At 31.8% G+C, this 22,470-nt stretch overlaps 10 non-coding genes across 10 annotated transcripts; 3 read left to right on the forward strand and 7 right to left on the reverse strand.

Moving 5' to 3' along the window:
- Positions 1-6,222: 6,222 nt before the first annotated feature.
- Trnal-caa lies at positions 6,223-6,344 on the reverse strand. Its single transcript has 2 exons — positions 6,307-6,344; positions 6,223-6,267 (listed from the first exon to the last, which is right to left on the reverse strand). It is a non-coding gene; the product is annotated as a tRNA-Leu (tRNA).
- A 154-nt stretch (positions 6,345-6,498) lies between these two features.
- On the reverse strand, positions 6,499-6,619 carry Trnal-caa. Its single transcript has 2 exons — positions 6,582-6,619; positions 6,499-6,543 (listed from the first exon to the last, which is right to left on the reverse strand). It is a non-coding gene; the product is annotated as a tRNA-Leu (tRNA).
- Positions 6,620-6,771: 152 nt separating this feature from the next.
- On the reverse strand, positions 6,772-6,893 carry Trnal-caa. The gene is made up of 2 exons: positions 6,856-6,893; positions 6,772-6,816 (listed from the first exon to the last, which is right to left on the reverse strand). It is a non-coding gene; the product is annotated as a tRNA-Leu (tRNA).
- Positions 6,894-7,127: 234 nt separating this feature from the next.
- Positions 7,128-7,248, reverse strand: Trnal-caa. Its single transcript has 2 exons — positions 7,211-7,248; positions 7,128-7,172 (listed from the first exon to the last, which is right to left on the reverse strand). It is a non-coding gene; the product is annotated as a tRNA-Leu (tRNA).
- A 217-nt stretch (positions 7,249-7,465) lies between these two features.
- Positions 7,466-7,586, reverse strand: Trnal-caa. Its single transcript has 2 exons — positions 7,549-7,586; positions 7,466-7,510 (listed from the first exon to the last, which is right to left on the reverse strand). It is a non-coding gene; the product is annotated as a tRNA-Leu (tRNA).
- Positions 7,587-7,796: 210 nt separating this feature from the next.
- On the reverse strand, positions 7,797-7,917 carry Trnal-caa. The gene is made up of 2 exons: positions 7,880-7,917; positions 7,797-7,841 (listed from the first exon to the last, which is right to left on the reverse strand). It is a non-coding gene; the product is annotated as a tRNA-Leu (tRNA).
- A 274-nt stretch (positions 7,918-8,191) lies between these two features.
- Positions 8,192-8,312, reverse strand: Trnal-caa. Its single transcript has 2 exons — positions 8,275-8,312; positions 8,192-8,236 (listed from the first exon to the last, which is right to left on the reverse strand). It is a non-coding gene; the product is annotated as a tRNA-Leu (tRNA).
- Positions 8,313-11,639: 3,327 nt separating this feature from the next.
- Trnal-caa lies at positions 11,640-11,760 on the forward strand. Its single transcript has 2 exons — positions 11,640-11,677; positions 11,716-11,760. It is a non-coding gene; the product is annotated as a tRNA-Leu (tRNA).
- A 201-nt stretch (positions 11,761-11,961) lies between these two features.
- On the forward strand, positions 11,962-12,082 carry Trnal-caa. The gene is made up of 2 exons: positions 11,962-11,999; positions 12,038-12,082. It is a non-coding gene; the product is annotated as a tRNA-Leu (tRNA).
- A 235-nt stretch (positions 12,083-12,317) lies between these two features.
- On the forward strand, positions 12,318-12,438 carry Trnal-caa. Its single transcript has 2 exons — positions 12,318-12,355; positions 12,394-12,438. It is a non-coding gene; the product is annotated as a tRNA-Leu (tRNA).
- The last annotated feature ends 10,032 nt before the right edge of the window (positions 12,439-22,470 follow it).

The following is a 22,470-nucleotide window of genomic DNA, read 5'->3' on the forward strand; positions in this document are numbered from 1 at the left end:
TAGAACTGAACTAGAACTGAACTAGAACTGAACTAGAACTGAACTAGAACTGAACTAGAACTGAACTAGAACTGAACTAGAACTGAACTAGAACTGAACTAGAACTGAACTAGAACTGAACTAGAACTGAACTAGAACTGAACTAGAACTGAACTAGAACTGACTAGAACTGAACTAGAACTGAACTAGAACTGAACTAGAACTGAACTAGAACTGAACTAGAACTAGAACTGAACTAGAACTGAACTAGAACTGAACTAAACTGAACTAGAACTGAACTAGAACTGAACTAGAACTGAACTAGAACTGAACTAGAACTGAACTAGAACTGAACTAGAAATGAACTAGAACTGAACTAGAACTGAACTAGAACTGAACTAGAACTGAACTAGAACTGAACTAGAACTGAACTAGAACTGAACTAGAACTGAACTAGAACTGAACTAGAACTGAATTAGAACTAGAACTGAACTGAACTAGAACTGAACTGAACTAGAACTGAACTAGAACTGAACTAGAACTGAACTAAACTGAACTAGAACTGAACTAGAACTGAACTAGAACTAGAACTGAACTAGAACTGAACTAGAACTGAACTAGAACTGAACTAGAACTGAACTAGAACTGAACTAGAACTGAACTAGAACTGAACTAGAACTGAACTAGAACTGAACTAGAACTGAACTAGAACTGAACTAGAACTGAACTAGAACTGAACTAGAACTGAACTAGAACGACTAGAACGACTAGAACTGAACAGAACTGAACTAGAACTGAACTAGAACTGAACTAGGACTGAACTAGGACTGAACTAGAACTGAACTAGAACTGAACTAGAACTGAACTAGAACTGAACTAGAACTGAACTAGAACTGAACTAGAACTGAACTAGAACTGAACTAAAACTGAACTAGAACTGAACTAGAACTGAACTAGAACTGAACTAGAACTGAACTAGAACTGAACTAGAACTGAACTAGAACTGAACTAGAACTGAACTAGAACTGAACTAGAACTGAACTAGAACTGAACTAGAACTGATCTAAAACTGAACTAAAACTGAACTAGAACTGATCTAAAACTGAACTAGAACAGAACGAGAACTGAAATAAGTTTTTTTTGAAAGGGTCATCTGTCTGTATACTTGACCTCAATGACAAGTTTTAAATGCAATTACAATTTCACACATTCAGTCAAACATACACACACCTAACGTTTTCCCTCATTAGTGTTAATATTTTAGTCAAACATAGTTTTGCAAACGTAATTTGTGAACAAAAGCCATTTGTTATCAGTTTGAAACAAAAACCAAATGAAACAAAAAACAAAAAAATTATACAGACAAATGATAAATATTTATAGCTACAGACCGTTAACATTTATACTACGTGTTCGTTATCTTTGAAATGCAAACTAGATTAAGAATGAAAATAAATGTAATTCATTGATTATTTTAAAATATTTTTTTATGGCGGCCATAATAAACACAAAAGTATTGATTACTATTATATAGATTCCAATTGCATTGTTGCTTTCCATTGATATTGCTGTTTAGCTTTTGGGGGAGCGGCTTTGCAATCAAAACCCATAGATGGCAAAGTCAAGTTCATTGACAATCGCACGCTTGACTACAACGTAAAAGCAACAGAGTCAGCACATGCTGGTCAAACAACTATTTTTAGTTGATTATTTTTTAGCTGAAATATTTTTATGACATGTTTTATTTATTTTTATACTCGTATAAAGAATTTTGTATTTAGTTAAAAAAACTTTTACTTAAAATAAATTTACTCAAGTTTAGTCAAATAAAATGATAATGATGATGACAACTTTAACTACATCACTACATAATATATACAGAGAATAATAAACATAAATGACTTAAGCTAAATACAACATATTAGAGCAAAGGCACAGTGGGACAAGAAGTAAAATAAATTGTTTCAAAGAACAGAACCATAAGAGAACCGGAACAGAACTAAAAAAGAACTAGAACAGTACTAGAACAGAACTAGAACAGAACTAGAACAGAACTAGAACAGAACTAGAACTGAACTAGAACATAACTAGAACAGAACTAGAACAGAACTAAAACAGAACTAGAACAGAACTAGATCAGAACTAGAGCAGAACTAGAACAGAACTAGAACAGAACGAGAACAGAACTAGAACAGAACTAGAACAGAACAGAAGTAGAACAGAACTGGAACAGAACTAGAACAGAACTAGAACAAAATTAGAACAGAACTAAAACAGAACTAGAACAGAACTAGAACAGAACTAGAACAGGACTAGAACAGAACTAGAACAGAACTAGAACAGAACTAGAACAGAACTAGAACAGAACTAGAACAGAACTAGAACAGAACTAGAACAGAACTAGAACAGAACTAGAACAGATCTAGAACAGAACTAGAACAGAACTAGAACAGCACTAGAACAGAACTAAAACAGAACTAAAATAGAACTAGAACAGAACTAGAACAGAACTAGAACAGAACTAAAACAGAACTAGAACAGAACTAGAAAAGAACTAGAACAGAACTAGAACTGAACTAGAACTGAACTAGAACTGAACTGAACACAACTAGAACAGAACTAGAACTGAACTAGAACTGAACTAGAACAGAACTAGAAAAGAACTAGAACAGAACTAGAACAGAACTAGAAAAGAACTAGAACAGAACTAGAACAGAACTAGAACTAGAACAGAACTAGAACGAACTAGAACTGAACTAGAACTGAACTAGAACTGAACTAGAACTGAACTAGAACTGAACTAGAACGAACTAGAACTGAACTAGAACTGAACTAGAACTGAACTAGAACAGAACTAGAACAGAACTAGAACAGAACTAGAACAGAACTAGAACAGAACTAGAACAGAACTAGAACAGAACTAGAACAGAACTAGAACAGAACTAGAACAGAACTAGAAACAGAACTAGAACAGAACTAGAACAGAACTAGAACAGAACTAGAACAGAACTAGAACAGAACTAGAACAGAACTAGAACAACTAGAACAGAACTAGAACAGAACTAGAACAGAACTAGAACAGAACTACAGAACTAGAACAGAACAAAACAGAACTAGAACAGAACTAGAACAGAACTAGAACAGAACTAGAACAGAACTAGAACAGAACTAGAACAGAACTAGAACAGAACTAGAACAGAACTAGAACAGAACTAGAACAGAACTAGAACAGAACTAGAACAGAACTAGAACAGAACTAGAACAGAACTAGAACAGAACTAGACAGAACTAGAACAGAACTAGAACAGAACTAGAACAGAACTAGAACAGAACTAGAACAGAACTAGAACAGAACTAGAACAGAACTAGAACAGAACTAGAACAGAACTAGAACAGAACTAGAACAGAACTAGAACAGAACTAGAACAGAACTAGAACAGAACTAGAACAGAACTAGAACAGAACTAGAACAGAACTAGAACAGAACTAGAACAGAACTAGAACAGAACTAGAACAGAACTAGACAGAACTAGAACAGAACTAGAACAGAACTAGAACAGAACTAGAACAGAACTAGAACAGAACTAGAACAGAACTAGAACAGAACTAGAACAGAACTAGAACAGAACTAGAACAGAACTAGAACAGAACTAGAACAGAACTAGAACAGAACTAGAACAGAAACTAGAACAGAACTAGAACAGAACTAGAACAGAACTAGAACAGAACTAGAACAGAACTAGAACAGAACTAGAACAGAACTAGAACAGAACTAGAACAGAACTAGAACAGAACTAGAACAGAACTAGAATAGAACTAGAACAGAACTAGAACTAGAACAGAACTAGAACTAGAACGAACTAGAACAGAACAAAAGAACTAGAACAGAACTAGAACAGAACTAGAACAGAACTAGAACAGAACTAGAACAGAACTAGAACAGAACTAGAACAGAACTAGAACAGAACTAGAACAGAACTAGAACAGAACTAGAACAGAACTAGAACAGAACTAGATCAGAACTAGAACAAGAACAGAACTAGAACAGAACTAGAACAGAACTAGAACAGAACTAGAACAGAACTAGAACAGAACTAGAACAGAACTAGAACAGAACTAGAACAGAACTAGAACAGAACTAGAACAGAACAGAACTAGAACAGAACTAGAACAGAACTAGAACAGAACTAGAACAGAACTAGAAAAGAACTGAACAGAACTAGAACAGAACTTGAACAGAACTAGAACAGAACTAGAACAGAACTAGAACAGAACTAGAACAGAACTAGAACAGAACTAGAACAGAACTAGAACAGAACTAGAACAGAACTAGAACAAAACTAGAACAAAACTAGAACAGAACTAGAACAAAACTAGAACAGAACTAGATAAGAACTAGAACGGAACTAGAACAGAACTAGAAGTTTTTGTTTAAATTTCATTTATTGGTGCCCACTGTTCCTGTGTTTACTCAAACAGTCATTTATCAAAAGTGGCTTTTTGGCTGTTTGTTGTTGTTGTTTTTTGCTGTTTTGTTGTTAACTGCTACTTTACTTTATTTGGTAATAGTTGACAATATAATACAATAAAATAAACAGCAACAAAAAAACTGAACAACTTAAATAAACATGTTTAAGTATTATTTGTTGTTAATTTTTTGTGAGACTTGAAGTTTAAGTGCTAAAATCATATTTTTTTATTAAACATTTTTTTATTTATTTAGTATTTTTTTTAAACATATGAACAAAATTAACACATTGCGTTTAGCAAAGCGTAAATAATATAATTTTATTTTGTTTATAAAATTAGTAAACAGGGTCTGTTTGAAATAGATTTTGTGCAGATTAAATTGGAATAATTTTAGATGAAAGAATATAAGTGATTTTAGCTAAAGCGTAAATTGTCGCTTTGTAAAGCGTTAAATGACGCTATCTTGGAATTTCGAATTTTGCTTAAATATTGATTTGTTAGTAATAAATTAGCTATAAAATAATTTTATGGGACAATTTTCACTAAGCGTTAATTGTCGCTTATGTAATTTTAAGAAAATACATTTTTAAATTAATAAAAGTAAATTATATAAATAATTTTTGTTATGAAAATTGGCGAAATATGGCGATAATAACTGATTTTATTTAAAGCGTAAATTGTCGCTTTGTAAAGCGTTAAATGACGCTGTCTTGGAATGTACTATTTAGCTTAAACAACGATTTCTTAGTAATAAATTTGCTATAAAATCATTTTAAGGGCTAATTTTGATTAAGCGTTAATTGTCGCTTATATAATTTTACGAAAATATATTTCTAATTAGCAGAAATATATTATATACACAATTTTCATTATGAAAATGATTGCAATGTGATATTAAGTGATTTTAGCATAAGCGTAAATTGTCGCTTTGTGAAATGTAATAAAACATTTCAACAGAATTACAAATTTTCATGAAGTAATTATTTTTAGTTGATTAATTTTTAATAAAATCTTATTTTTGTTGAAAACTAACTAAGCGTTAATTGTCGCTTTTGTTTAAATATCACATTTTAAAGGGAAATTCCTTTAAATGGTGAATTTTCCATCATAATGAACCGTATAGCTTTAAATTAGAATTTTTAGGCAAGGCGTTAATTGTCGCTTTCATAAGCGTCAATTGTCGCTTTATTAAAAATCAATAATTTTTCCAAATTTTACATGCTATAAACATATAATTAACAAAAACAATGTTTTCTCTTGTAGAAACTTAAAATTTTCTAACTTTTTCATAACAAATTTTTAATTTTCTGTCATTTTCAAATTAATTATTCAAAAATTTTAATTAATTTCTGGCTCTGTTGTTGTTATTTTTTCTTTATTAAATTCCATTTATTAAGTGTAATAAACCGTCATTTTGGTTTTAAATAACATGTCATATTTGTGTGTGTGTGTAAGACCATTTAGCTTAATTAAAAATGCAAAAATTGACGCTTTCTCAGAATACTAATTATAATTTAAGAACAATAACAACAACTACTACAGCAACTATAAGAAGAACAAAAGTTGAAAATAAAACAGTTTTTTAATTAAACATGAATATTTAATAAACAAATAAAAACAAATGTCAATGACTGAGACTCTCTAAATGATGACTAACACACAGTTTAAAAATAACTTCTAGAGCCGAATATCGGGGGTGGGGAAGAAAATAACAATTTGATTTCTTAAGAAAAAAAAACTTTTTGTTAAACAAATTTTCCAGAAAAAATTTCTTGTCAGAAGTGGGATTCGAACCCACGCCCTCAGAGAGGACCAGAACGCTCCATACACTTTGTTGAAACAAAGCAAGTTGTAACACTTGAGTCTGGCGCCTTAGACCGCTCGGCCATCCTGACTTATGGCAACATTAGGTTCATAAAAGGTTTTATTGGTAAAGAATCGAAACCACTTCCTTTTTAGGGGAAAATCATTAAAAAAATAATAGAAATTTTAAATTCAAAACAGAAATAAAAAAATTATTTTCCAAAAAAATTTATAAAAAAAATTTCTTGTCAGAAGTGGGATTCGAACCCACGCCCTCAGAGAGGACCAGAACGCTCTAACACTTTGTTGGAACAAAGCAAGTTGTAACACTTGAGTCTGGCGCCTTAGACCGCTCGGCCATCCTGACCTGTAAACGTGGCATGCACAAGCAGGCTCAACTAACTAATGCCAGCAGTTAGAAACTAAAACAAGGGATTTAAAGAAAATTGAAACAAAATTTTACAAAGAAATTTATTATAAAAAATATATTATTTAGTATTTCAATAATAAAAAAATTTTTGTCAGAAGTGGGATTCGAACCCACGCCCTCAGAGAGGACCAGAACGCTCGAAACACTTTGTTGAAACAAAGCAAGTTGTAACACTTGAGTCTGGCGCCTTAGACCGCTCGGCCATCCTGACATGTTACAAACCAAAAGGTTCAAAGTTTGTTAAATATTTAGTCCCTCTCAACAGTAAATATAATAACGAATTATGTTCAAACTTCCAAAGTAATAACATTTATCATCACTTCGTAGTAATCACACAGTTCATTACTTCGTCTTAAGTTATGTTTTAAAGATTTTGTAGAAGTTATTTTAAATTTTTTTTTTTGCAGTTATTTGAAGGACAAGTGTTTTTTAATAAAAAACTTCTTGTCAGAAGTGGGATTCGAACCCACGCCCTCAGAGAGGACCAGAACGCTCGAACACTTTGTTAGAACAAAGCAAGTTGTAACACTTGAGTCTGGCGCCTTAGACCGCTCGGCCATCCTGACATGTTGAAGACTCTTGGTTAGAAGTTTTATTTCTATCGTATATCTCAAGACTAAAATGAAATGCAAAATGAGTGAAGTGCTTCCATGGTAATAACATTATCATCACTTCGAAGCACTTAATGCTTTAAAACTTATGAGGAAGGAAATGCTGAAGAAAGTTTAGAATCTATTTATAGTTTGAGGAAAAGACAAGACTTTTTTTAACAAAAAAACTTCTTGTCAGAAGTGGGATTCGAACCCACGCCCTCAGAGAGGACCAGAACGCTCGAACACTTTGTTGGAACAAAGCAAGTTGTAACACTTGAGTCTGGCGCCTTAGACCGCTCGGCCATCCTGACCTGTTAAAAATTCACAGTGAGAAGTTCTTTTTTCTGTTTTAACTCTCAAGATAATATTTTATGGAAAAACTTTTTAGAGAAAACTGTTCTATTGAAAAATTAATTTCTGAAAATTTTTGTAGCGAAATTTTTTTGGAGTAAATTTTATTATATTTTTTAAATTAAAACAATTTTTTATAAAAAAAGAAAAATTTAACAAAAAAAATTTCTTGTCAGAAGTGGGATTCGAACCCACGCCCTCAGAGAGGACCAGAACGCTCGAACACTTTGTTGAAACAAAGCAAGTTGTAACACTTGAGTCCGGCGCCTTAGACCGCTCGGCCATCCTGACTTGTGAGGCCGTTATGTTGAAAAACATTGTTGCTCTTTCGGTTGTACACAAATACGAGGGTTGAACTTAAATTTTAGAAAAAATGAAAGGAATAGTAAAATTTGAATATTTTGTTATGTTTTCTAAAAGAAATCTAATTTTGAAGCTTGTTTTCAATAAAAATAGAAAGTATTTATCAAGTTCTTAAGAAAAATTTTACAGATCGTTTACAAAATTATTAAAAAAATTATAAACAAAATAAAATTTTAAAAAAAAATGTATAAAAAAAATTTCTTGTCAGAAGTGGGATTCGAACCCACGCCCTCAGAGAGGACCAGAACGCTCGAATACTTTGTTGGAACAAAGAAAGTTGTAACACTTGAGTCTGGCGCCTTAGACCGCTCGGCCATCCTGACCTATGAAAAAACGCTGACGAAAAGCACACACACACACCGCACGAGAAGAGCAACAGCAATTCCTACACTTGATAAAAAGCAATAACAACTGTATAGTAAATCAAAACAATTGAAATTTTACGAAGAGTACATAATAACTTCGTGTTTGCTGTTGCTATAACGTTAATTTACTCTAAGAGTGTGAGCGAACGAGAGAACAGCAGAGTGTTAGAGGGAGTAATGCATAAGTCAGTGTGTTTGCTGTTATATATAGATTTGTTTACCCTACTGATCGCCGATCAGTGAACGGCATTATTGTTTGCATGTTCATACTTATTGTTTTTGCTTGAGCTTTATTTACCTTTTTGTGTGTTTGCTTGTGACTTTGCTTTAATTTTATTGTTTTTGTGAGTTTTCTTTACATTTTTGTTTTTGCCTCTGAAAAAAAAACCAGAGGTTTTATTATGGTTTCGTTTATTTTTCTCTAAAATTTTATACTCAAGTGCAAAGTAAATCTCAAAAATTATAAAATTGTTAATGCGTTTTTAATTTTTTTCACAAATTTCAATTTAATTGCAAAATATTGTTTAAGTGTTTTTTTTTTGCAGCTAAAACGTCAATAAAGTTAAATTTAAACAAATTTTAATCTTGAATGACTTTTAAACCTTAAAATAAGCATATAAATTGCACATAATAATGCTTAAATCATGAAGCTCTAGATTTTGTTTAAAAAGACTTTGGAATTTTGTTTAGTCAAAGTTGTAAAGTGCAAGAAAATTTTAACGTTTAAATAAAATTTATTGCCATTTGTGGAAAATTACTTTTGAGAATTGCAACTATTACAGATAAATCATGATTTTGAAGACTTTTTTTTAGCACATTTGAAATAAAGATCAAAGCTATAAAATATCTAAAAATGAAGACTAAAGTCAAAATGTTAGACAAGTCTAGACTATAGGTAAGACTGTAGTCAAGACTATAATCTAGATTATAGACAAGACTTTTATCTAGACTATAGACGAGACGAGACTACAGACAAGATTACAGTCGAGTCTGTAGACAAGACTTTAATCTAGACTATATACAAGACTATAGCTTAGACTTTACAGAAAACTATAGTCTAGACTACAGTCTAGGCTATAGATAAGACTATAACCTATACTATGGGCAAGACTATAGACAAAACAAAATTTAGACTACAGACTAAAACTATAGTCTAGACTACAGTCTAGGCTATAGATAAGACTATAACCTATACTATGGGCAAGACTATAGACAAAACAAAATTTAGACTACAGACGAGACAACAGTCAAGGCTATAGACAAGACTATAATCTAGAATATGGACAAGACTATAGTCTAAACTATAGACTAAACTATAGTTTAGACAATAGACAATACTATAGTCTAGACTATAAACAATACTACAGTCTAGACTATAGGCAATACTATAGTCTAGACTATTGTTTAGTCTATACTACAGACAAGACTATAGTTTAGACTATAGACAAAACTATAGTCTAGACTCTAGACAAAGCTATAGTCTAGACCCTAGACCATGCTATAGTCTAGAATATAGACAAAACTGTAGTCTAGACTATAGATAAGACTATACAGACAAGACTATAGTCTAGTCTATTGACAGAACTATAGTCTAGACTATAGTATAGTCTATTGACAGAACTATAGTCTAAACTATAGACAAAACTGTAGTCTAGACTACAGATAAGACTATACAGACAATACTATATTCTAGACAAAACTATAGTCTAAACGATAGACAAAACTATAGTCTAGACTATAGATAAGACTATACATACAAGACTATAATCTAGTCTGTAGACAGTCTAGACTATAGACAAAACTATAGACAAGACTATAGTTTTGAATACAGACATGACAGACTATAGACAAGACTTTCGACAATACTATAGACAAGATTATAGACAAGATTATAGACAAGACTATAGTCTAGACTATAGGGAAGACTATAATCTAGACTATAGACAAGCTTATAGACTAGACTACAGACAAATCTTTATACTAGACTATAGTCTTGTCTAGAGACTAGTCCAGCCTATAGACGAAATTATAGTCCAGCCTATAGACAATACTATAGTTCAGCCTATAGACAAGTTTAGAGTCTAGCCTACAGACGAGACTATAGTCTAGCCTATAGAAAAAACTATAGTCTAGTCTATAGACAAGACTATAGACTAGTTTAGTCTATACACAAGACTATAGTTTAGCCTATAGAGAAGACTATAGTCTAGCAATAGACAATACTATAGTCTAGCCTGTAGACAAGACTATAGTCTAGACAAGACTATAGTTTAGACTATAGACAAGACAATAGTCTAGACTATACATAAGATTATAGCCTAGACTATAGATAAGAATATAGTTTAGACTATAGATAAGACTATAGTTAAGACTATAGATAAGACTATAGTTAAGACTATAGATAAGACTATAGTTTAGACTATAGACAAGACTATAGTCTAGGATATAGACAAGACTGTAGTTTAGACTATAGATAAGACTGTAGTTGAGACTATAGACAAGACTAGACTATAGACAAGTCTATAGTCTAGACTATAGACTGGACAGTAGTTTAGACTGTAGATAAGACTAGATAAGACTATAGTCTAGACTATAGACAAGACTATAATATTTATTATATACAAGACTATAGTCAAGACTATAGACAAGATTATAGTCAGCAGACTATAGACAATATACTCCCAACTAATACTGAGAATTTCTAATTCCAAATTAACATTTTTAACTTAAATTTCTTAACAAAAAAAGAAAAAAACTAAAACATTTCCTTGTTATACATTTGATACCTTCTCTAAACACAACATATAATTTATTATTTAATTTTTTTATTTATTAGAAAAAAATGTACTTTTAACATTTTCCCGCTTTAAAGTCACGCAAATCTTAACTAAATTTATAACTAAACCATAGACATTAAAAAAAACACAAATAAACAAACAATTGCAAAAGATTGCAACATTAAATTTGTAATTTCTTAGTGCGATAGTATTGTACTCTTAAAGATTTTGTAATCCAAAATTGCTAATAAAATGCTATTTAATGTTGGCTCATTAATGCCATGATATTTATATGGCCATAAAAGAAATATTACAAGTGCTTTTTAAATAGAAAAGCAAATAGAGAGGAAAATTGCCAGCACATGCTAAATTAAAGAAATAAATATAAAACTTATATTTAATTGTTAAGAATGTGTTAACTACATAATTAAATAAATAAATCTGAAAAATTAAAAAAAAAAACTGTTCTTACTATAACACAGCATATAAGTGAATGACTCATCATAAGGTCAGGATGGCCGAGCGGTCTAAGGCGCCAGACTCAAGTGTTACAACTTGCTTTGTTCTAACAAAGTATTCGAGCGTTCTGGTCCTCTCTGAGGGCGTGGGTTCGAATCCCACTTCTGACAAGAAATTTTTTTTCAAACAACAAATTAATTTCAAAGAACAATTATATAATGAAAATTTAAGAAAAATTTAAAATAACTGATATATCCGCAATTCTAAACGATTTCAAACCTTTTTAAAATCGAAGTCCAAATTCTTTAAAAATTTCAAAATTATTAACATCTAACAAATAAATGCAACCTTACTTTACTATTGGTGAACATGTCAGGATGGCCGAGCGGTCTAAGGCGCCAGACTCAAGTGTTACAACTTGCTTTGTTCCAACAGAGTGTTCGAGCGTTCTGGTCCTCTCTGAGGGCGTGGGTTCGAATCCCACTTCTGACAAGAAGTTTTTTGTTAAAAAAAACTTGTCTTCGCAAATCTATAAATAGATTCTTCAAGAAAGTTATGAAAGCTAATAAATACCACTTAGAGAACTGTTAAAAATAAACTCTTAGTAATTACCTTCGAAGTGGTGATAGTAGCACTTCCCTGGAAGTACTTTGTTCTTTATGCATTCCATTATTGTCTTGAGAGATTTGAAAAAAAAATCAAACTTCTAATAAAGTGTATTTAACATGTCAGGATGGCCGAGCGGTCTAAGGCGCCAGACTCAAGTGTTACAACTTGCTTTGTTCCAACAAAGCGTGCGAGCGTTCTGGTCCTCTCTGAGGGCGTGGGTTCGAATCCCACTTCTGACAAGAATTTTTTAAGGAAATTTTGACTATAGTATAGATCTAGACTACAGAATAGACTTTAGACTAGACTATTGATTACACTATAGACTAGAACATAAACTAGACTATTCATTAGACTATAGACAAGAACATAAACTAGACTATAGACTAGACTATAGACTAGACTATAGACTATAGACTAGACTATAGACTAGACTATAGACTAGACTATAGACTAGACTATAGGACTAGACTATAGACTAGACTATAGACTAGACTATAGACTAGACTATAGACTAGACTATAGACTAGACTAGACTAGACTATAGACTAGACTATAGACTAGACTATAGACTAGACTATAGACTAGACTATAGACTAGACTATAGACTAGACTATAGACTAGACTATAGACTAGACTATAGACTAGACTATAGACTAGACTATAGACTAGACTATAGACTAGACTATTAGACTAGACTATAGACCTAGACTATAGACTAGACTATAGACTAGACTATAGACTAGACTATAGACTAGACTATAGACTAGACTAGACTATAGACTAGACTATAGACTAGACTATAGACTAGACTATAGACTAGACTATAGACTAGACTATAGACTAGACTATAGACTAGACTAGACTAGACTATAGACTAGACTATAGACTAGACTATAGACTAGACTATAGACTAGACTAGACTATAGACTAGACTATAGACTAGACTATAGACTAGACTATAGACTAGAATATAGACTAGACTATAGACTAGACTATAGACTAGACTATAGACTAGACTATAGACTAGACTATAGACTAGACTGACTAGACTATAGACTAGACTATAGACTAGACTATAGACTAGACTATAGACTAGACTATAGACTATACTAGACTACTAGACTAGACTATAGACTAGACTATAGACTAGACTATAGACTAGACTAGACTATAGACTAGACTATAGACTAGGCTATAGACTAGACTATAGACTAAACTATAGACTAGACTATAGACTAGACTATAGACTAGACTAGTCTATACTATACTTTTTTAAAGTCTAGTCTAGACTAGACTTTAAACCAGACTACAAACTAGACTATAGACTAGACTATAGACTAGACTATAGACTAGACTATAGACTAGACTATAGACTAGACTATATACTAGACTATAGACTAGACTATAGACTAGACTATAGACTAGACTATAGACTAGACTATAGACTAGACTATAGACTAGACTATAGACTAGACTATAGACTAGACTATAGACTAGACTATAGACTAGACTATAGACTAGACTATAGACTAGACTATAGACTGGACTATAGACTAGACTAGACTAGACTAGACTAGACTATATACTAGACTATAGACTAGACTATGACTAGACTAGACTATAGACTAGACTATAGTCTAAACTATACTTTTTTAAAGTCTAGTCTAGTCTAGACTAGACTTTAAACCAGACTATAAACTAGACTATAGGCTAGACTATAGACTAGACTATAGACTAGACTATAGACTAGACTATAGACTAGACTATAGACTAGACAATAGACTAGACTATAGACTAGACTATACACTAGACTATAGACTAGACCATAGACTAGACTAGACTATAGACTAAACTATAGACTAAACTATAGACTAGACTATAAACTAGACTATAAACTAGACTATAGAGTAGGCTATAGACTAGACTATAGAGTAGGCTATGGACTAGACTTTAGACTGGACTATAGACAAGTCTACACGAAAAACTATACTCAAATTTTTCCAACGAACAGACCTATTATTTTAATTTCACTCAAATCCCCTTAACTCACTCATTTTTAGTGTTTTTTTTTTTTTATTGGTAACAACTTAAAAATGGCTTTGAGCTTATAATACCCCCCAGTTTTTTTATAATGTTTAATAGGAAGTGTCAATGTACGTTTACAATACATATAATGAAACTAAAAACCACAAATAATGACTTTTAAATAATATAATTACTTATTTAAACAAAACAAAGAAGAAAAAAACAACAAGAGAAAATAACAGCAAACTAAAAAAAGCCTATTATGACCACTTAAAAAGAAAAAAGAAACTAAATTAATAAAAAAAAAAAAACTTAAAGAAAATTGTTTTATGAAAAGGAAACATATTGTGAAATTATTGTCATTATAACATTTTAAATCAAATCATAATTAATGATTTATAATTAAAAAATTCAAAAGTAAAAGTGAAAAAAATGAGAAAGATTTTAAAATGATATTGAACTCTTAACATAATCTTTAGAGCTTTGGTAAATTTTACTTATCTGGGTTAATTTTTTAAGTCACGTACCTGTAAAGAAAGAAAAAAACAAAATATTAGTTTATAAAAGGATTATAAATAAGATTGCAAAATAATTTTAAAAAATTTACATAAATACCCAAATTTAGGTTAATTCCACCTCAAACATTCATAACATCTACATCATACTCCAAATGTCAATGAAGTCAAGTTGAAAAAACGCAAAAAATATAAAATTATTAACAAAAATCAAACTTATTTAATATGGAATACACATGTCTTCTCTCCTATCTAAGTTGATTTCCTATCTATCAGGGTTCCAAATCAAAATGATGTAAACAGATCTATATTTATAAAAGAGGTCATCTATCATTTGAAACTACAAAGTAGACAGCTGCAAGGGGAAAAGAGTTTACCAAACTAAAACGTTTAACCAGGCAAAATTGTTTCAACAATTTATTGATTTTCTGCATCAGAACAATGAACCTTTTCGTTATCAGCAAAAAAAAAGTAGAAAAAACACAAGGTTTATTTGCTAAAAGTGGGAAATATAGAAGAAAAAAAAAACGACGATGTAAATGAGATAAACAACGTAAAATATGCTCTAGTTTTTTGTTCTTCATGTACAATATTTTGCTCTATTTGAACATTGGCTTTCAAAACTAAACATCATATTTAAGTTTTTTTTGTTGTTATACATATCTAGCTGTAGACAATTGCAAATATACCTCTCAGAAAAAAAATATTTAATATAAAAAAACTTCAAGTAAAAAATCTGTAAACATGATGAAAATTACAGAAACTTAAATTAATTAAAACATTAAACTAAACTATAGACCAGATTACACTTGAGACTATAGTCAAGATTAGAGACTCGAGTCCAGAACAAGAACAGACCCAAAACAGAACTAGAACAGAACTAGACCAGAACTAGAACATAACTAGAACAGAAATAGAACAGAACTAGAACAGAACTAGAACAGAACTAGAACAGAACTAGAACAGAACTAGAACAGAACTAAAACAGAACCAAAACAGAACTAGAACAGAACTAGAACAGAACTAGAACAGAACTAGAACAGAACTAGAACAGAACTAGAACAGAACTAGAACAGAAACTAGAACAGAACTAGAACAGAACTAGAACAGAACTAGAACAGAACTAGAACAGAAACTAGAACAGAACTAGAACAGAACTAGAACAGAACTAGAACAGAACTAGAACTAGAACAGAACTAGAACAGAACTAGAACAGAACTAGAACAGAACTAGAACAGAACTAGAACAGAACTAGAACAGAACTAGAACAGAACTAGAGCAGAACTAGAACAGAACTAGAACAGAACTAGAACAGAACTAGAACAGAACTAGAACAGAACTAGAACAGAACTAGAACAGAACTAGAACAGAACTAGAACAGAACTAGAACAGAACTAGAACAGAACTAGAACATAACTAGAACATAACTAGAACAGAACTAGAACAGAACTAGAACAGAACTAGAACAGAACTAGAACAGAACTAGAACAGAACTAGAATGGAACTAGAATAGAACTAGAATAGAACTAGAACAGAACTAGAACAGAACTAGAACAGAACTAGAACAGAACTAGAACAGAACTAGAACAGAACTAGAACAGAACTAGAACAGAACTAGAACAGAACTAGAACAGAACTAGAACAGAACTAGAACAGAACTAGAACAGAACTAGAACAGAACTAGAACAGAACTAGAACAGAACTAGAACAGAACTAGAACAGAACTAGAACAGAACTAGAACAGAACTAGAACAGAACTAGAAGAGAACTAGAACAGAACTAGAACAGAACTAGAACAAAACTAGAACTAAACAGAACTAGAACAAATTCATACCTTTACAACCTGCCTTTAGTTTTTTCATTTACTTGCCTTGTGTTGTCTTACATTTCATTATTTTCAGTTGTATCTTTTTTTTTTTTTTGTTCATCTCTCCCATTTTCTATTACAATCTAAATGTCATTTTCAAACTAAACAATGTAAACAACAAATAAAAACAACAAAACGTAAAAAAACTTAAATATGAAAAACCCATCATCAGATATTCTGATGATTCTCTAAACAAAACAACATCTATTATAAAATATATTTCCCCGCGGTTTAGTGGTCGATATTTTAAGCATAGAGAAGCAAGGCAAAACAACTATCAGGGAAAAATCAAATCACAATAGAATATATACTATAGATAAAATGAAATACTATCATAAAATATTATATCATACATGAATCGCATCGTGCTGAAAATCTTTTGTATGTAGATTAAAATAACAATATCATCTCGACTTATTGTTATAAATTTCATCAGATCTTTGGCTATTGTATGTGTGTTACAAAGTTTACACGCAAAAAAGGGGAAAGATATAAATATCAGATCTGTTACAAATATTGCAAATAAATTTCTATAAAATGCAGCATTTAGTTGTTAGACAAAAAAAGTTGCAATGTAATGTTAAGCAAATATGTTGTGTCATATTTAATAAATGAGGACAGGGGTGAGCAAAAAAGCTGGTTTTAAAGATATCAGTACATTTCTAGTTCAGTTCAAGTTCAGTTCTAGTTCAGTTCTAGTTCAGTTCTAGTTCAGTTCTAGTTCAGTTCTAGTTCAGTTCTACTTCAGTTCTACTTCAGTTCTAGTTCAGTTCTAGTTCAGTTCTAGTTCTAGTTCAATTCTAGTTCAGTTCTAGTTCAGTTCTAGTTCAGTTCTAGTTCAGTTCTAGTTCAGTTCTAGTTTAGTTCTAGTTCAGTTCTAGTTCAGTTCTAGTTCAGTTCTAGTTCAGTTCTAGTTCAGTTCTAGTTCAGTTCTAGTTCTAGTTCAGTTCTAGTTCAGTTCTAGTTCAGTTCTAGTTCAGTTCTAGTTCAGTTCTAGTTCAGTTCTAGTGCAGTTCTAGTGCAGTTCTAGTTCAGTTCTAGTTCAGTTCTAGTTCAGTTCTAGTTCAGTTCTAGTCAGTTCTAGTTCAGTTCTAGTTCAGTTCTAGTTCTAGTTCAGTTCTAGTTCAGTTCTAGTTCAGTTCTAGTTCAGTTCTAGTTCAGTTCTAGTTCAGTTCTAGTTCAGTTCTAGTTCAGTTCTAGTTCTAGTTCAGTTCTAGTTCAGTTCTAGTTCAGTTCTAGTTCAGTTCTAGTTCAGTTCTAGTTCAGTTCTAGTTCAGTTATAGTTCAGTTCTAGTTCAGTTATAGTTCAGTTCTAGTTCAGTTCTCGTTCAGTTCTAAATCAGTTCTAGTTCAGTTCTAGTTCAGTTCTAGTTCAGTTCTAGTTCAGTTCTAGTTCAGTTCTAGTTCAGTTCTAGTTCAGTTCTAGTTCAGTTCTAGTTCAGTTCTAGTTCAGTCCCAGTTCAGTTCTAGTTCAGTTCTAGTTCAGTTCTAGTTCAGTTCTAGTTCTAGTTCTAGTTCAGTTCTAGTTCTAGTTCAGTTCTAGTTCAGTTCTAGTTCAGTTCTAGTTCAGTTCTAGTTCAGTTCTAGTTCAGTTCTAGTTCAGTTCTAGTTCAGTTCTAGTTCAGTCTAGTTCAGTTCTAGTTCAGTTCTAGTTCAGTTCTAGTTCAGTTCTAGTTCAGTTCTAGTTCAGTTCTAGTTCAGTTCTAGTTCGTTCAGTTCTAGTTCAGTTCTAGTTCAGTTCTAGTTCAGTTCTAGTTCAGTTCTAGTTCAGTTCTAGTTCAGTTCTAGTTCAGTTCTAGTTCAGTTCTAGTTCAGTTCTAGTTCAGCTCTAGTTCAGTTCTAGTTCAGTTCTAGTTCAGTTCTAGTTCAGTTCTAGTTCAGTTCTAGTTCAGTTCTAGTTCAGTTCTAGTTCAGTTCTAGTTCAGTTCTAGTTCAGTTCTAGTTCAGTTCTAGTTCAGTTCTAGTTCAGTTCTAGTTCAGTTCTAGTTCAGTTCTAGTTCAGTTCTAGTTCAGTTCTAGTTCAGTTCTAGTTCAGTTCTAGTTCAGTTCTAGTTCAGTTCTAGTTCAGTTCTAGTTCAGTTCTAGTTCAGTTCTAGTTCAGTTCTAGTTCAGTTCTAGTTCAGTTCTAGTTCAGTTCTAGTTCAGTTCTAGTTCAGTTCTAGTTCAGTTCTAGTTCAGTTCTAGTTCAGTTCTAGTTCAGTTCTAGTTCAGTTCTAGTTCAGTTCTAGTTCAGTTCTAGTTCAGTTCTAGTTCAGTTCTAGTTCAGTTCTAGTTCAGTTCTAGTTCAGTTCTAGTTCAGTTCTAGTTCAGTTCTAGTTCAGTTCTAGTTCAGTTCGTTCAGTTCTAGTTCAGTTCTAGTTCAGTTCTAGTTCAGTTCTAGTTCAGTTCTAGTTCAGTTCTAGTTCAGTTCTAGTTCAGTTCTAGTTCAGTTCTAGTTCAGTTCTAGTTCAGTTCTAGTTCAGTTCTAGTTCAGTTCTAGTTCAGTTCTAGTTCAGTTCTAGTTCAGTTCTAGTTCAGTTCTAGTTCAGTTCTAGTTCAGTTCTAGTTCAGTTCTAGTTCAGTTCTAGTTCAGTTCTAGTTCAGTTCTAGTTCAGTTCTAGTTCAGTTCTAGTTCAGTTCTAGTTCAGTTCTAGTTCAGCTCTAGTTCAGTTCTAGTTCAGTTCTAGTTCAGTTCTAGTTCAGTTCTAGTTCAGTTCTAGTTCAGTTCTAGTTCAGTTCTAGTTCAGTTCTAGTTCAGTTCTAGTTCAGTTCTAGTTCAGTTCTAGTTCAGTTCTAGTTCAGTTCTAGTTCAGTTCTAGTTCAGTTCTAGTTCAGTTCTAGTTCAGTTCTAGTTCAGTTCTAGTTCAGTTCTAGTTTAGTTCTCGATTAGCTCTGATGTCTTAAATTCCCTGATCAAAAAACCCCCATCTCTTTTTATAACACCCTTTACTTTATAGTTTCCACCAGTAAAAAACCAAAGAAGAACTCTTTTGATATTTTAATATGCAATTGTTTGTTTTACATGTCATGTTATTCAGTTTTTTTTTTCTCTTCAACATACATTTTTTTAGATTAATTATGACTTTTTTATACTTTAATGTTTCATATTCATAAATATTTTAGTTCAGTTTAGTTTTTGCTCTGCTGTTGCTTTAAAAAAAATTTATAAACATTTGCGGTTTTTATATACACCATGTTGGTATTTATAAAATAACACGTCTAGCAAATAATATAAAAAATATTTCAATTATAATAAATACATGCCAGAGAATTTCTAATGTAGAAAAAATTTAATACAATAATAACATTATTATAGAAAAATGTTTGCATTTATTTAATATGCAATCTATAGTGGTAACAAGTTGCAATGGATTAAAAATTAATGATTAAAAATTACCTTTTTAAAGTGGTCTTACTGTTGCTTTGTTGTAATTTGTAATACAACATATTTTTTTACATTATAATTATTAATTTATTATATACAATTTTTTATAGATTTTTTTTGCTCATATGCAAATCAGTTAAGTGGCTTTTAAGTTTTGTAAACCAAAAATAAATTAATCATAAGCAATTAGAAATACAGCTGAAAAAAGTATAAGTATAAAATGTATGCTGTTGTACAAAACTATGGACCATTCTAGGCTATAGTCTAGACTATAGTCTAGTCTATAGTCTAGTCTATAGTCTAGTCTATAGTCTAGTCTATAGTCTAGTCTATAGTCTAGTCTATAGTCTAGTCTATAGTCTAGTCTATAGTCTAGTCTATAGTCTAGTCTATAGTCTAGTCTATAGTCTAGTCTATAGTCTAGTCTATAGTCTAGTCTATAGTCTAGTCTATAGTCTAGTCTATAGTCTAGTCTATAGTCTATCTATAGTCTAGTCTATAGTCTAGTCTATAGTCTAGTCTATAGTCTAGTCTATAGTCTAGTCTATAGTCTAGTCTATAGTCTAGTCTATAGTCTAGTCTATAGTCTAGTCTATAGTCTCGTCTATAGTCTAGTCTATAGTCTAGTCTATAGTCTAGTCTATAGTCTAGTCTATAGTCTGAGTCTATAGTCTAGTCTATAGTCAGTCTATAGTCTAGTCTAAGTCTAGTCTATAGTCTAGTGCTATAGTCTAGTCCTATAGTCTATAGTCTAGTCTATAGTCTAGTCTATAGTCTAGTCTATAGTCTAGTCTACAGTCTAGTCTAGTCTATAGTCTAGTCTATAGTCTAGTCTAGTCTATAGTCTAGTCTAGTCTATAGTCTAGTCTATAGTCTAGTCTAGTCTATAGTCTAGTCTAGTCTAGTCTATAGTCTAGTCTAGTCTATAGTCTAGTCTAGTCTATAGTCTAGTCTAGTCTATAGTCTAGTCTAGTCTATAGTAGTCTAGTCTATAGTCTAGTCTAGTCTATAGTCTAGTCTAGTCTATAGTCTAGTCTATAGTCTAGTCTATAGTCTAGTCTATAGTCTAGTCTATAGTCTAGTCTATAGTCTAGTCTATAGTCTAGTCATAGTCTAGTCTATAGTCTAGTCTATAGTCTAGTCTATAGTCTAGTCTATAGTCTAGTCTATAGTCTAGTCTATAGTCTAGTCTATAGTCTAGTCTATAGTCTAGTCTATAGTCTAGTCTATAGTCTAGTCTATAGTCTAGTCTATAGTCTAGTCTATAGTCTAGTCTATAGTCTAGTCTATAGTCTAGTCTATAGTCTAGTCTATAGTCTAGTCTATAGTCTAGTCTATAGTCTAGTCTATAGTCTAGTCTATAGTCTAGTCTATAGTCTAGTCTATAGTCTAGTCTATAGTCTAGTCTATAGTCTAGTCTATAGTCTAGTCTATAGTCTAGTCTATAGTCTAGTCTATAGTCTAGTCTATAGTCTAGTCTATAGTCTAGTCTATAGTCTAGTCTATAGTCTAGTCTATAGTCTAGTCTATAGTCTAGTCTATAGTCTAGTCTATAGTCTAGTCTATAGTCTAGTCTATAGTCTAGTCTATAGTCTAGTCTATAGTCTAGTCTATAGTCTAGTCTATAGTCTAGTCTATAGTCTAGTCTATAGTCTAGTCTATAGTCTAGTCTATAGTCTAGTCTATAGTCTAGTCTATAGTCTAGTCTATAGTCTAGTCTATAGTCTAGTCTATAGTCTAGTCTATAGTCTAGTCTATAGTCTAGTCTATAGTCTAGTCTATAGTCTAGTCTATAGTCTAGTCTATAGTCTAGACTATAGTCTATAGTCTAGTCTATAGTCTAGTCTATAGTCTAGTCTATAGTCTAGTCTATAGTCTAGTCTATAGTCTAGTCTATAGTCTAGTCTATAGTCTAGTCTATAGTCTAGTCTATAGTCTAGTCTATAGTATAGTCTATAGTCTAGTCTATAGTCTAGTCCATAGTCTAGTCCATAGTCTAGTCTATAGTCTAGTCCATAGTCTAGTCTATAGTCTAGTTTATAGTCTAGTCTATAGTCTAGTCTAGTCTATAGTCTAGTCTAGTCTATAGTCTAGTCTAGTCTATAGTCTAGTCTAGTCTAGTCTATAGTCTAGTCTAGTCTATAGTCTAGTCTAGTCTAGTCTATAGTCTAGTCTATAGTCTAGTCTATAGTCTAGTCTATAGTCTAGTCTATAGTCTAGTCTATAGTCTAGTCTAGTCTATAGTCTAGTCCATAGTCTAGTCTATAGTCTAGTCTATAGTCTAGTCTATAGTCTATGGTGTAGTCTATAATCTAGTCTATAGTCTAGTCTATAGTCTAGTCTATAGTCTAGTCTATAGTCTAGTCTATAGTCTAGTCTATAGTCTAGTCTATAGTCTAGTCTATAGTCTAGTCTATAGTCTAGTCTATAGTCTAGTCTATAGTCTAGTCTATAGTCTAGTCTATAGTCTAGTCTATAGTCTAGTCTATAGTCTAGTCTA

This window comes from Lucilia sericata, unplaced genomic scaffold (assembly GCF_015586225.1).
Source record: "Lucilia sericata isolate MDLA Ls3-8-SP2 unplaced genomic scaffold, ASM1558622v1 Contig000573F_arrow, whole genome shotgun sequence".
NCBI lineage: Eukaryota > Metazoa > Arthropoda > Insecta > Diptera > Calliphoridae > Lucilia > Lucilia sericata.